The sequence below is a fragment of the Pteropus medius genome, unplaced genomic scaffold (assembly GCF_902729225.1).
Source record: "Pteropus medius unplaced genomic scaffold, Ma_sr-lr_union100, whole genome shotgun sequence".
Lineage (NCBI taxonomy): Eukaryota > Metazoa > Chordata > Mammalia > Chiroptera > Pteropodidae > Pteropus > Pteropus medius.
The window spans coordinates 41,996-56,048 of NW_024342918.1; the positions used below are offsets into that span (position 1 = coordinate 41,996).

Below are 14,053 nucleotides of genomic sequence, written 5' to 3' on the forward strand. Positions count from 1 at the left end.
CTGACAGCCTTGGTTGGCTAAAACTAAGACCACGGTCACAGAAAAAAAAAGTTCATATGCTTTGCTTTTCAAGTAGGATGATATTAATACCAGTTATTTACTTCTACCTCAAGATTGTAAAAGAAGGCAGTGGTAAACATGATTACAGAATATATGAACTGTGTACTGTGAAACAGAGCTACTTAATAAAATCAACACCACTCAGTTGTAGAGCATGATGTGTGTCCATCTGGACAACAAGGGACAAGAGTGGACGAGAGCACCTGTCTTTAGATGAGTAGCTCTCGGGGGGGCCCTAAGCCTGACAAAGAGACACTTGGCCTGGGGACAACGATGGCCACAGCCACATAAGGCCAGGTAGGCCACAAAAAAAATCATGAAGGAGAAATACTACTAGCCATGTCCAGATGCATCATTACCTACAGTCACTGATCTTTTGTGAAAAATTCTTCTAAAGAAATACATATTTTTGTTCCTAAATAATAAAATAGTTCTAGATGCCTTCCCTGTAGGTAGTAGGGAATTTGTTTCCCAAACATCTCTGTTGGATAAGTTTTCATTACAAAATTACTCAGAAAAGTGTTCATCCTCCTCCTGTCTCCCCAGGATCAATGTCCCCTAAAATGTCTGACCCACAATATCAAGGAACTCACTAGCAGGGAAACAGGTGCTAGAATATGATCTTGTTACCTGGGTAGCTAAACTTGATTGTTTTTCTTTTGCAAAGGATAACACAGTCAAGCACAGCAGTGATTGCAGCCAACGGGAGCGTGCTGTTTCTCTGTGGTCTCCTGTGAAACCTGGTCACTTCTCAGCATTAAAGAATCTCTATGAGACACCCTGAGAGTGAGCCAGCCTCAAATCTGGGGATTCTTGTCTTCCTGGTCATTTCTCTGAAGCATCTAGAAGGCATCCTCTCTACACAAAATCAGTTTCCACTTATCAAAGGTGTAGAAGAAGAAAGCACACTTGTCAGATGGCTATTCGTTTCAACGCTTTGGCTTTTAATTCTCAATTTGTTTCTGTTTCTAACCTTTAGAGCTTTTCAGCAATCTATAAGAAACATCTCGAAAAGGTCAGATGACCCATGAATCTAAATATTTCCACTTTGTATGACCTTATGTCTGTTTTTCCTCCTTGAGAAGCTCGATCTGTTCTTTACTATCTCAAAATAGAGATTTTAACACAAAAATAATACACAAGTGATTCTCTCAAATCTTGTCCTTTTCACAGCTAATTCTTAACATATATTTTGAGTTTTGTGAAGAATGAAGAAAAAGTGGCAAATAACTTCATAGGGAAATGTCAGTATTATATAAATAAATAATAATAGCCGAGCTTAAGTCCCTAAATTTACAAATTATATTAAATTTACAAGCTTATATTTTAATTCATTTTCTTGGGAATGAGAATTGTTCTTTTAAATGAGCCAGTAAAAGTTGGTAACATAGTAAATCGAAAATGAATGAAAAATCTTATGAAAAGAAATAAAGAACTCTACAAGAACTGTCTGATTCCATCAGAAAGAGCTATATAAGAATAATGGGTATATCAGAAGAGAAGGAGAAAGGTTCAGAAAACTTATTTGAATAAATAATTGACAAGATTTTCCAATTCGATGGAAATTATTGCACATTGATATCTAAGAAGTTAATAGAATACCGAATTATCTCAATCCAAGAAGTCCTTCTCCAAGGCCTTAATATTAAAGCTGTCAAAAATTAATGACAGAAAGAGAATTATCAAGGCATCCAGGGGAAAAAAGAGAGTATTTTGTAAATGTCATTGAATTATCATTAGATATTTCAGCATAAACTCTACAAGTAAGAGAAAGTAGAATCAAATATTAAAAATAATGAAAGAGAGAAATCACCAGCCAATAATAATATATTCAGCAAAGCTATCCTTTAGATATGAAGGGGAAATGAAGGCTTTTCCAGATAAAAGCTGCAGGAATTTACCAGCACAAGACTTGCATTACAAGAAATGCTGAAAAGTGCTCTTCTAGCTGAAATAAAAAGAAAAAAGGATAGAAAACTGCAAGAAAGATAAATAACACACAGACAGAAACAAGGAAATTGCAACCCTTGTTCAGAAGAGGATATTAAATTCTTACATCAATCATAATGGTTAAAGGAGGTAAAAAAAATACTTTTAAAAAAGAAGACGATAGTTACTGCATTTAAAAATAAACAGCATAAAAGAGATAAATTGTGAGCATAAAGGGATAATTTTTGACAACAAAAGTATAAAAAGGGAACGGGGAGAGAACTAAACTTGCACAGGCGATAAGATGCAATCGGAAGAAAAAGAACTGTCATACATATTAAACTGTTTTTGCACAAACCTAATGGCAATCTCAAAACAAAAATCTAGAAATTAGATGAGTAATGAAAGAAAAGAGATAAAACAAAGGAAAAATTATCAAATACCATCATACTAAAAGAGCACACAGAAACACAAGGGCAAAGACATAATGGAGACACAGAGCTGCCTGAAAACAAAAGATAAAATGGCTATAGGAAATCCTCATATATTGAAAATCACCCTAAAATGTAAATGCACTGAACTCACCAGTTAAAAGGCATAGAGTAGTGGGATGGATCAAGAAACAAATCTTGACTATTTGCTGCCTTTAGGAGACACTTCTCAGTTGCAAAGAGACATTGACTCAAAGCGAAGGGGTGGAAGATGATACTCCAAGCAAATGGCATGCAGAGAAAACTGCTGTAACTTACTTATATAAGACAAAATCAATTTTAAGATACAATATTAACAAGAGGCAAAGGTGGACACTTTAATGATAATGGGGACAATACATCAAGAAGACATAACACTTATTAACGTATATGCACCCAGCCTGGGAACACCGAAAGACATAAAGCAATTACTAAGAGAACTAAAGGGAGAGACTGCTGAGAGTACGATTAGAGTAGGGTACTTAAATATCCTATTGACATTAATGGATTGATCATCTAAAAAGGAAAATTAGTTGAGGAATTATCAACCTTAAATGACACATTAGACCAAAAGAACATAATCAATATTTACAGAGTTTTTCATCCCAGAACACCAGAAAGTAGATTCTTCTTTCGTGCACATGGAACATTCTCTTGGATATACCATATGTTGAGGCACTATCTAGTCTCAACAAGTTTAAGAAGACTGAAATCTTACCAAGCACATTCTCTGACCACAATCCTTCGAAACTAGAAAACAATTGCAAAAAGAAATATGGGAAAACCATAAATATGTGGACACTAAACAAAATGCTTCTGAATGATGACTGGGCCAAATTATAAATATAAGACCTAAAAATACACACAGAGACAAATGAATATAATACAACATATCAAAAATTGAGGATGCAACCAAAGAAGTGATAACAGGGAAGTTTATAGCATCACAGGCCTGCCTCGAAAAACAAGAAAAAATTGAGAAGGGAAAAAAATGGCGTTAATGACAAAGATTCTGATCATCCCTCTGGCGACCAAATCAAAGTTGTGACAGAAACAAGGAGCCAACAGCAAAGAAAAATCACCTGGGATCTAGATGAAGAAGCCATACAATTAGGGAGAATCTAAGAAATCACCTTACAACGGTAGAAGGTAGGATGGGGCTAGGACACGAGCCTGCCCAGTCCTGAGTGTCTAAGTGGGACAGAGGCTATGGCAGTGGCAGCTGCAGACACTGCTGAAAGGGGTCGTGTCTGTGAGAAGACTTCTCAGTGACAGACCGACTCGCTCTGAGCACCAGTGCCCGTCCGGCTGCGCAGGGAGCTCCGGAGATTTATAGGAGGACACTGAGTTGTCAGACTGAGGGCATCAGTGAGACTCACTCAGTATAGAGGTGCCGGTGGTATCCATTTTCCTCTGCTGAGCCCTCCCGCATTCCAGTGAGAAAACTCTGCAGAATTATAGTGGGAGATGTCACCAAACTGGATAACAGAGATTGCTCTGCCCAGAAGATTCCCTGAAACTCCACCTCTCCCAACTCGCGGCCACACCCAAGCCACATCTAGGTATGTCCTCGCTTACTCAAGTGCCCTTTGCTGAGCAGTGCCTAGACTCACGCTGGTGGCAGCTGGCCTTGGTTTTTGGTGTGGCCTTTAGAGGCAACTTTAAGCACAGCACCTGTGGATTGCTTGCTGATTCTTAACAGGTGGCCCCGGAGGAGCACAAGTTTGGGCTAAACTTTGCCTGCAGCTGAACCTCACTCGGGAATGTGCCACTGGACATCTTCTACACAAATCCACCCTGGTAAGACTGGGAGAATTAAGAGCTTTGCTAAATACATAGAAACAGAAACAAAAAGGCAGTCAAAATGGGAAGACAAAGAAGCAGGAACCATATGAGAGAACAGAGATCCAGAAATCATGAAGTCAAGCAATCTAACATGCAGAGTTCAAAACACCGGTTATGAAGATGCTCAATTAACTTGTGGGAGGTGTAGGCGAATTCAGTGAGAACTTCAACAAAAAGATAAAAAATGTAAAAATGGAAATGGAAATTATAAAAGGGAATCACTCAGAAATGAACACATTATCTAAGTGAGAAGGATATTAAATGGAATAAGCAAATTGAATAAAGAAGAGGATCAAATGACCTACATAGAGGATGGGAAAGTCAAGGCCACTCAATCAGAATGGCAAGATAAAAGAAGTCAAGACTATAATAATAATTTAAGGAGCCTATGGTACACTATTAAAGGTAAAAATATCCATGTCATAGGAGTACCTGAAGAACAACAATATGTTCAAGAGCTATTTGAAGAAATATTGATGGGAAACTTCCCTATCCTGAAGAAGGAAATAGACATAAAACCCCAGGAACCTCAGAGCGTCCCCCAAACCAGGAAGCCATAGAGGTCTCCAACAGGACACAACATAATTAAAATGACAAAGGTCAAATACAAAGAGAGAATCTTAAAAAACAGCAAGAGAGAAGCAGTTACTCACATACATGGGAGCACCCATAAGACGGACATCTTATTTCTCAAAAGAAACTATGCAAGACAGAAGAGCTTGACACAAGATATTTAACATGATGAAAACCCAGGAGCTACAACAAAAAATACTTTATTCAACGAAGCTCTCATTTAGAGTTGAAGGACAGATAAAGAGCTTCCCAGACAAAAATAAGCTCAAAGAATTTATCATCACAAAGCTAGTATTACAGGAAATGTTGGAGGGACTTCTTTAAGAAGGAAAAACATGTATCAAAAACAGGAATAAAGAATCATACCAACTACATTCCTTTCAACAAATACCTGAAATGGAAGAGAATTAAATGCTCCAACCAAAATATTGGGTGGTTGAATGGATAAGAAAACAAGACCCATACATATAGTGTTTGCAAGAATCTCACTTAAAGTTAAAAGACACACAGAAACTAAGAAGGAGGGGATGGAAAAATATATTGCCTTGATGGACCTAGACAGTATTGTGTTGACTGAAATGAGTCAGGTAGACAAAGACAAATATCGCATGATTTTACGTATATGTGGAATCTAAACAAGAAAATCAGCAACAACAACAAAAGTGGAAATAAATTCATAGATACAGAGAGTATTTATTTATTTATATACTTATTTATTTATTTATTTGTTTGTTTGCTTATTTATTTATTTATATATTTAGGTGAGGCAACCCTCGGTTGACTTCATGGATTGCAAGGACCTTGTCAGCATACCATCTCTTATATTTTATTTTAATTTTTTATGCCTACGAACCCTGGTCTTCCTATGTGGACTCCCACCCAAGAACTAACCAGGCCCGACCCTGCTTAGCTTCCGAGATCAGGCTCGTTCAGAGTGGCATGCCTGTAGACAATACAGAAAGTTTTAGAGGGATACTAGATGGGAGGAAGTTTGGGGCGACAAAAACAAAAAGGCAAAGTGATTAAGAGGTACTAATGGATAGTTGCAGAATAGACAAGGAGATGCAGAGTGTAGTATGGGGAAGATGGTTAATAATGTTGTACTATGTAAGGGGGAAGAGGTGTACTAGATTTAGTGGGGTGATCGCTTTTGAGAGTTCGTGGATCTCCGATCACTATACTATACAACGGAAACGGGTTTATTATCATATGCCAACAATAATTGGATAAAAACCTCATTGAATTGTATAGTGAAAATACAAGCAACTAATTGTCTATTATATTTCAATAAAGACAAAAAAGAAAACAAGAAAAATCTAAAAAAAACACATCACCTTTAAGATGAACAAAATCCAAAGTCAGCAGAACAAAAGAAATAAAAAAAATTAGAGCAGAATAGAGAACAAAAAAGACAATAGAAAAAATAACGTAACAAAAAGGTGCTTTTTGAATAAATGAAACCAACAAACTTCTGGCTAGACTCACTAAGGAAGAAAAAGAAAAGACTCAAATAAACAAAATCTCAAATGAAAAGGAGGAAGTGACATTGGAAACCACAGAAATACAAAGGACTATACAAGAATACTATGAAAGGCTATATGTCACTGAATTTGATAATCTAGGACAAATGGACACATACTTAGAAATATACAACCTTCCTATTCTGAATCATGACAAATTGGAAAGTTTAAAAAGGCGAATGAAAGACAAGGAGGTTAAAAGTCATCAAAGAATTCCTAAAAAATAAAAGCCTAGACCAGATGGTTTCACTAGTGAATTCTGCCAAACTTTTGAAGAATATTTAATATCTCTTACTCTCAAATTTTTCCAAAAATTAAAAAGAAGAAATACTTCCTAACTCATTTTATGAGGCCTATATTACCCTGATAGCAAAACCTGGCTGGGCAACAGAAAGAAGAAAATTACAGACCAAAATCTCTAATAAATATAGATGCAAAATTCAAAACAAAATACCAGTAAATTGAATACAATAATATATTAGAAAGGTAACACATCATGATCAACTGGGGTTCATTTCAAGAGCACAAGAATGGTTCAACAAATGCAACTCACTCGATGTGATACACTACATTAACAAAATAAATAATAGAAGTCATATGCTCATATTAACAAATGAAGAAAAGCATTTGGTAAGATACAACATCCATTTCTGATTAAAACACTCAATACAAGGGAAGTTCCTTAACAGAATAAAAGCCATATATGAGAAACCCTCAGCTAATACCATATTCAATGGTCAGAAACTGAAAGCATTTCCTACTAAGATCAGAAACAAATAAGGATGCCCACTCTTGTTGCTGTTACTCAAAATAGTACTGGAAGTCCTAGCCAGACAAATCAGGCAAGAGAAAGAAATAAAAAAAACATCCAAATTGGGAATGAAGAACTCAAATTGTCACCTTTTTTCAACTGACATGATTCTCTATATAGCAAACCCTAAGAACTACATCAAAAGACTATTAGAAACAATAAAAAGCAGTGAAGTTGCAGGATACAAAATCAATGTCCCAAAATCTGTCAAGTTACCATATACTAAAAATGAAACAGCAGAAAAAGATATGAAGCAACTCATTCCATTTAAAATTGAAACAAATGAATAAAATACCTAAGAATAAACTTAACACAGGAACCGAAGGACCTATATACTTAAACTACAAAACATTGTTGAAAGAGATTGAAGAGGACACAAAGAACTGAAAAGATATTTCATATTCATGTATTGGAAGAACATAGTTAAAATGACGATTTACCCAAAGCAATATATAGATTTAATGCAATCCCCTTTAAAATCTCAAAGGCATTTTTCAAAAAAGAGAACAAAGATTCATCACATTTGGAGCTCTCAATCAGATGGACCCAGAGATGCTTCTGGAAGTAACAACATGAAGACTGCCCAAGGAGAACCCCAAGTTCAGTTCAAACTTGTATTGTTTACTGATGGTGGGACTAGAAAAACTATATTTGTGAAATGTCTGCTGACTGGTGAATTTAAGAAGTATGTAGCTACCTGGGGTATTGTGGTCCACCCTGGTGTTCCACACCGACAGAGGACCTATTAATTTTAATGCATGGTACATAGCTGGGCAGGAGGTTTGGTGGACTGAGAGAAAGCTATTACATCCAAGCCCAGTGTGCCATGATAATTTTTGATGTAACATCAAGAGTTGCTTACAAGAATGTGCCTAACTGGCATAGAGATTTGGTACGAATATGTGAAAACATCCCCATCATGTGTATAGCAACAAAGTGGATACTAAGGACAAGTAAGTTAACGCTGAATCAATTGTCTTCCACTGAAAGAAGGATCTTCGGTACGTTGACATTTGTGCCAAAAGTAACTACAACTTCGAAAAGCCCTTCCTCGGGCTCGCTAGAAAACTAATAGGAGAACCTAACTTGGAGCTTGCTGCCATGCCTGCTCTTTCTCCACCAGAGGCTGTCATGGACCCAGCTTTGGCAACACACTTGAGCATGATCTAGAGGTTGCTCAGGAAACTGCTCTGCCAGATGAGGATGTCAGCATCTGAGAAAGTGAAGCAGGAGCTGAGTGTCAGAAGTCTAGTTTTATAGGCAACTGTCCTGTGATGTCAGTGGTGCAGAGTGTTTGCCACTTTGTTCTATACCTAAACAGAACATTTACCTAATCTTTGGGATGCCGAAGGAGATGACTGAGCTTCGGAGTGAATGTGGCAGTTAAATAAACCTTCATTTTTTGGACCTGCATATTTAGCTGCTTTGGAAAGCAGCTGTTTCCTTATTGAGCTTCAAATACGAGAATGCTACATTCACAATACTCACTTGTGAAATCTTGTTTGTTACTGTCCTTTGCATTCCTTTCCATTTAGAATCAGAATAAAGTTGTATTTCAATTAAAAAGAATACTAATCACATTGGTATGGAACTACGAAAGACCCTGAATAATTAAAGCAATCTTGAGGAAAAATTAGCAAAGCTAGAGGCATCACGCTCTCTGACTTCAAATTATACTACAAAGCTACGATAATCAAACAGTTTGATATGGGCAGAAAAACAGACACACAGACGAATGGAACAGAAATGAGAGCCCCAAAATGAACCCATAAAAAGCTGGGTAAATAAGTTTCAAAGGAGCCAGATACATACAATGGAAAAAAGAAAGCCTCTTCAATGAATAGTATTGAAAAATCAGAAAGCCACTTGTAAAAGAATGAAACTAGAATGCTAATTGATACTATACACAAAAAAAATAACTCAAATGGGCTAAATACTAAAATAAAGACATGAAAAAATAAAATAACAGAAGAAAACAATGGTATTGAACTTATGGACTTTGACTTCAAAGAGGATTTTATGAACTTGACCCCAAGGACAAGAGGAATAAAGGCAAAAATAAATGAATGGGACTACATCAAACTGAAAAGCATCTGCACAGTTAAAGAAACCATCACGAAACAAAAAGGCAATCAACCAAGTAGGAGAACATATTTGCAAACAATACCTCTGAAAAAAGGCTAACATCCAAAATATATAAAGAACGCCTATTAAAAAATGGGCAGACACCTGAACAGACACTTTTCCCAAGAAAATGTACAAATGGCCAACAGATAAATGAAAAGATGCTCAACTTCACTAGCTACTAGGGAAGTGCAAATCAAAACCACAATGACATACCACTTCACACCTGTTAGAATGGCTATTATCAATTAGAAAAGAAACAACAAGTGTAAGAGAGGATGTGGAGGAAAAAAAAAAAAGAAAACCTTCATACACTGCTGGAGGAATGTAAAGTGGTAAAGCCGCTATAGAAAACAGTATGGAGGTGCCTCAAAAAATTAATAATAGAGCTACTGTATGATAGAGCTACCAAACCTTCTTCTGGGTATCTACCCCTAAAATAGGAAAACTTTGATTTGTAAAGATATATGTACCCTCATGTTCATTGCAGCATTATTCATGATAGTCAAGACATGAAGGCAGACTGTGTCCTTCAATGGCTGACTGCATGAAGAAGGTGTGGTACATATATACAAAAGAATCACACTCGACCATAAGAGTATGAAATATCGCCATCTGCAACAACATGGACAGATCTTGAGAGTATCATGCTAAGGAAAATAATTCAAATTAACAAAACTTATAGGCACAGACAACAGTAATGTGCTTACCTAAAAGGAAAAGCAATGGGGGTGAATAGGGTAAAGGAGATCAAATATTCGGTGACAGAAAAAGACTTGACTTAGGGTGGTGAGCACACAATTCGATATACAAATGATGGATTATAGCGTTGTACACTTAAAATTTATATAATTTATTAACCAATATCACCCCAACAAAAATTAATAGCAATAACAACTCTTGGGAGGGAAAAATAAGAATCCAGTGATGCTATATTATTTAAAATGCTTGTGTTCAATAAAAATTTACAAAAGATGAAAAGAAGCAAAAATGGTGACACATACTCGGGTGAAAACAGTCAATAGAAATTATCTTAAGTACCCTTAGTATTGTATTGAGAAAATGAAGATTTCAAAGCAACTATTTTAAGTGGAATTAATGAACTAAAGGTGGCCTTCTCCACCTTATCCCTCTAACCCACTCCAAATCATCAGTATCGTTTTGGAAATAGTTGTCACATGTCTAATGTCCTGATTTTAGGTTCTGATGCTTGAAAAATGGATTCCTAAATCACCTGGTTTTGATAGTTATCAAAGCTTTTATTCACCAATCCCACAGAACTGTCCCTGAAAAACAAACAAATGATTCTTAAGCAGCTATCCTGCAAAGCTCAGAGCAGAGGGAGCAAACAGAAACACCTATTTCTTAGCCTTCCTATGATGCGGTCTATTTGCATATTTTAAAAGCCATTGCCTGAGGTTCAAGCTTGTAATTGAGCATGGAACTCGGGGCCAAATGAAATGTTCTCCAGAAACCAGAGAAGCCTGTGGACACTTCCTCTGCTATAGCCCTCTCTAACTCGATCTAGCTCATTCCAACTATGCTTCCACAGGGAGCATTAATGCATGTTTCCTCTCCTAACCTTTGTGGTCGATGCCCTAGGCATGAACCCCTGAAACACCTCTCCGACAGCCAGTGGCTTAGATTTCATGAATCCCACAGAAATGTAGCCAGAAAATTAGCAATTCTTAATAGGTGCAAGAGCAACCCTCTCTCGTGGCTACAAAAGCACAGAGGAAACACAGAAATGTTCATCTCCAGTTTATCCCTGGAAGGGGCCTAACTACTCACTCACTTTCCCCGTTGCTGAGTGTCCATATTTCAACCAATTTGCATCTGGGTCCTGACTGCAATCCTCCCCTTTTTGACACTGATGGGTCTTTGCACACCCTCAACTACTGAGAGACACCAAGAACAAAAAGGTGGCTTGTATAAACACAAAGGTCTGAGAGACAATCAAGAGCTCAGGACAGGCTGATTGATGAAGTTCATCACCTAAATGAGGCCACTTTGTCAAGACTGGGAAAGGTGCCTGTTTATCTAATGTGAAAACAGCAATGCAGACTCAAGGAAAACGAAGAAACAAACGATTATGTTCCAAACAAAAGAATTAGATAAAACTCCAGAAACAGAATTTAATAAAATTGAAATAAGTGATATACCTGATAGAGTTTAAAATAATGCTTATAGAGATGTTTGCCAAGGTCAGGAGAATAATGCAGGAACAAAGTGAGAATTTCGATGAAGACATAGAAAATATTTAAAAGCACCAAAGAGAAATCACAGACCTAAAGAACACAATAATTGAACTAAAAATTCGAGACAAGTGTTTGATGGCAGATCAAATCAAGTGGAAGAATGTACCAGCAAACTCAAAGACAGGAATTCATTCGATCAGAGGAAAACAAGCAAAAAGAATTAAAAGAGTGAATATACTTAAGAACCTATGGGACACTGTCAAGGGGACCAACTGATGTATTAAAAGAGTCCCAGAAGGAGAACAGAATGAGGTTAGGGGAAGGAACACAAAAGGTGCTCAAAGAAATAATGGTTGAAATCTTCTCTAACATAGGGAAAGAAACACACTTCCAGAGATAGGAAGTCCAGAGAGTTCCAAAGGAGTTAAATCCAAAGAGATTCACCCAAGACAAGTGACTATTAAAATGTCAAAGTTGGAAACAAGGAGAGAATGAATCTTAAAAGAAACAAGAGCAAAGCAACTTATAACATGCAAGAGAAGCTCCATAAAACTATCTGCAGACTTCTCAACAGAAACTTCACACGCAAGAAGAAAATGGCATGATATTTTAAAAGTGCTCAATGTAAAATGCTGCCAATCCACAGTTCTGTGCTGAGCAAAGTTGTCCTTCAAACTTGAAAGGGCAATAATTTTTCAGGCAAGCAAAAGCTGAAGGTATTCATCACCACTAGACTAGCCTTACAAGAAACACTAAGGGGAATTCTTTCAGCCAAAAGGAAAAGACATCAATCGATAACAGGAAAGCATGTTGAAGTATGAAACTCGCTGGTATAGGTAAGTATATTATTAAATTCAGAATATGCCAATGTTGTAATAGTGGCTGGAAAATCACTTATAACTCCAGTGTAAAGGTTAAAACATAAAAGTATTTAAAAATCTAGAACTACAAAAAATTTTTAAAAACATATTGAAAGAATAAATAAAAAGATGATAAATAAATTAACAAATAGAAAAAAAACAAAAAAAACAAAAGAGCTACAACTTTTTTTTCTTAAAACAGAACCAAACGAATTCTGGAATTGAAAACTACAGTGACTGAGATGAAAAATTAGAGAGGCTCAATATTACATTTGAGATGCCAGAAGAAAGGGTCAGTATGATGATAGGCTAATAGAAGTTATGCAAGCTGAAAAACAAAGAGAAAAGAGTTTGTAGAAAAAAGATCTGTGGAGCATCATTAAACACACCAACATATGTAGAGAGTCTCAGAAAAAGACAGAAGAAAAACACTAAAAACTTATCAAATTTGATGAGAAAAATCAATCTACAAATTCAGAGTTTACCTCTAGTACAATAAAAACAAACAGATCCACTCTTAGACACATCATAGCCAAACTGTGGCAAAACAAATGAAAAATCTTTTAAAAGCAAGAGAAAACCTTCTCTTCATATATAAGCTGACTATAATACTATTGATCAGTGACTTCACTCAGAAACAATGGAGGAACGGCTGTGGGATAACTTACTCAAAGAGAAAGAAAAACTTGTCAACCAAAGATTTCATGTCTAGCAAATCAATCCTTCAAAAATAAAGGCAAAATATTGTCCAGATAAGCAAAGACATAGAGTTCTACATACAAGAATTGCTGAAGAAAGTCTTTTGACCTAAGGGAAATGCTTGATTCTTAGATTTGGAAGTGCTGGATTGATTTGTTTAAGGATTGTGTATATGTGTGGAGGGCGTGTCTGAATAAAGTACATAGTAAAAGTTTTTTTGTGCAGTATACCCTTTATGGACTTCAAAAGCAAAAATGCTAGAAACATGAAAAATGTACTTTGCCTTTTTAACAATTTCAATTGGTTTTCTGCTAATTTAGTTTTGTAAATTTGGGGTAATTCTTCATTTGATTTTTGAGTGCTACTGGCTGAAGAAAATGAAGATTAATTGAAACAGTTTTAATGTTTTTAGAATTCACAATGCTAAATAAGGTGCACGTCTGGGCTGAGGCAAGGCAAAACTATATGTGAGAAAGACGGTACTGCAGATAGAGGGCAGCCTGAGAGTAAATATTCTTGGGAATTAACCAAAATTCCAGGAACAACTCCAGATTCCTCAAAGCTGTTAAACTGTTGGAGCTCAAGTAGAGATCTCGAACGTATTATTATCTGAGCTCCAGGCTGAATGAAGAGAAAATTGTATATCTCTAACAGGGTGAGAGGATAGTACTGGACGGTTCAGAGAAAGACAGAGGGATCTGTAGGCCTGGGTGTTTGCGGGGACGAGGGAGGAGCTGCCACCAGCCTCCTCCTGTCATTGACCCCTCAAGAGCCCTTTATGACTAGATGCAGCTCTGTGATGTGGGCCTGGGGTTTTAGTCCACAAGCCGCTCCCAAGTGCCCAGTTGCCTGAAGGCAGCAGTGCGATTCAGATGATGGAGCAATTTCTCTCTTCTCTGAATAGCGTTATTGCTACCTGGCTGAGCTCCAGTTTAACTCCGTGGGTGACTGATACCATCTTCGG

At 36.8% G+C, this 14,053-nt stretch overlaps 1 pseudogene; it reads left to right on the forward strand.

The window, feature by feature from the left end:
- The first annotated feature begins 7,780 nt into the window (after positions 1-7,780).
- On the forward strand, positions 7,781-8,425 carry LOC120605988 (GTP-binding nuclear protein Ran-like; annotated as a pseudogene).
- Positions 8,426-14,053: the final 5,628 nt, after the last annotated feature.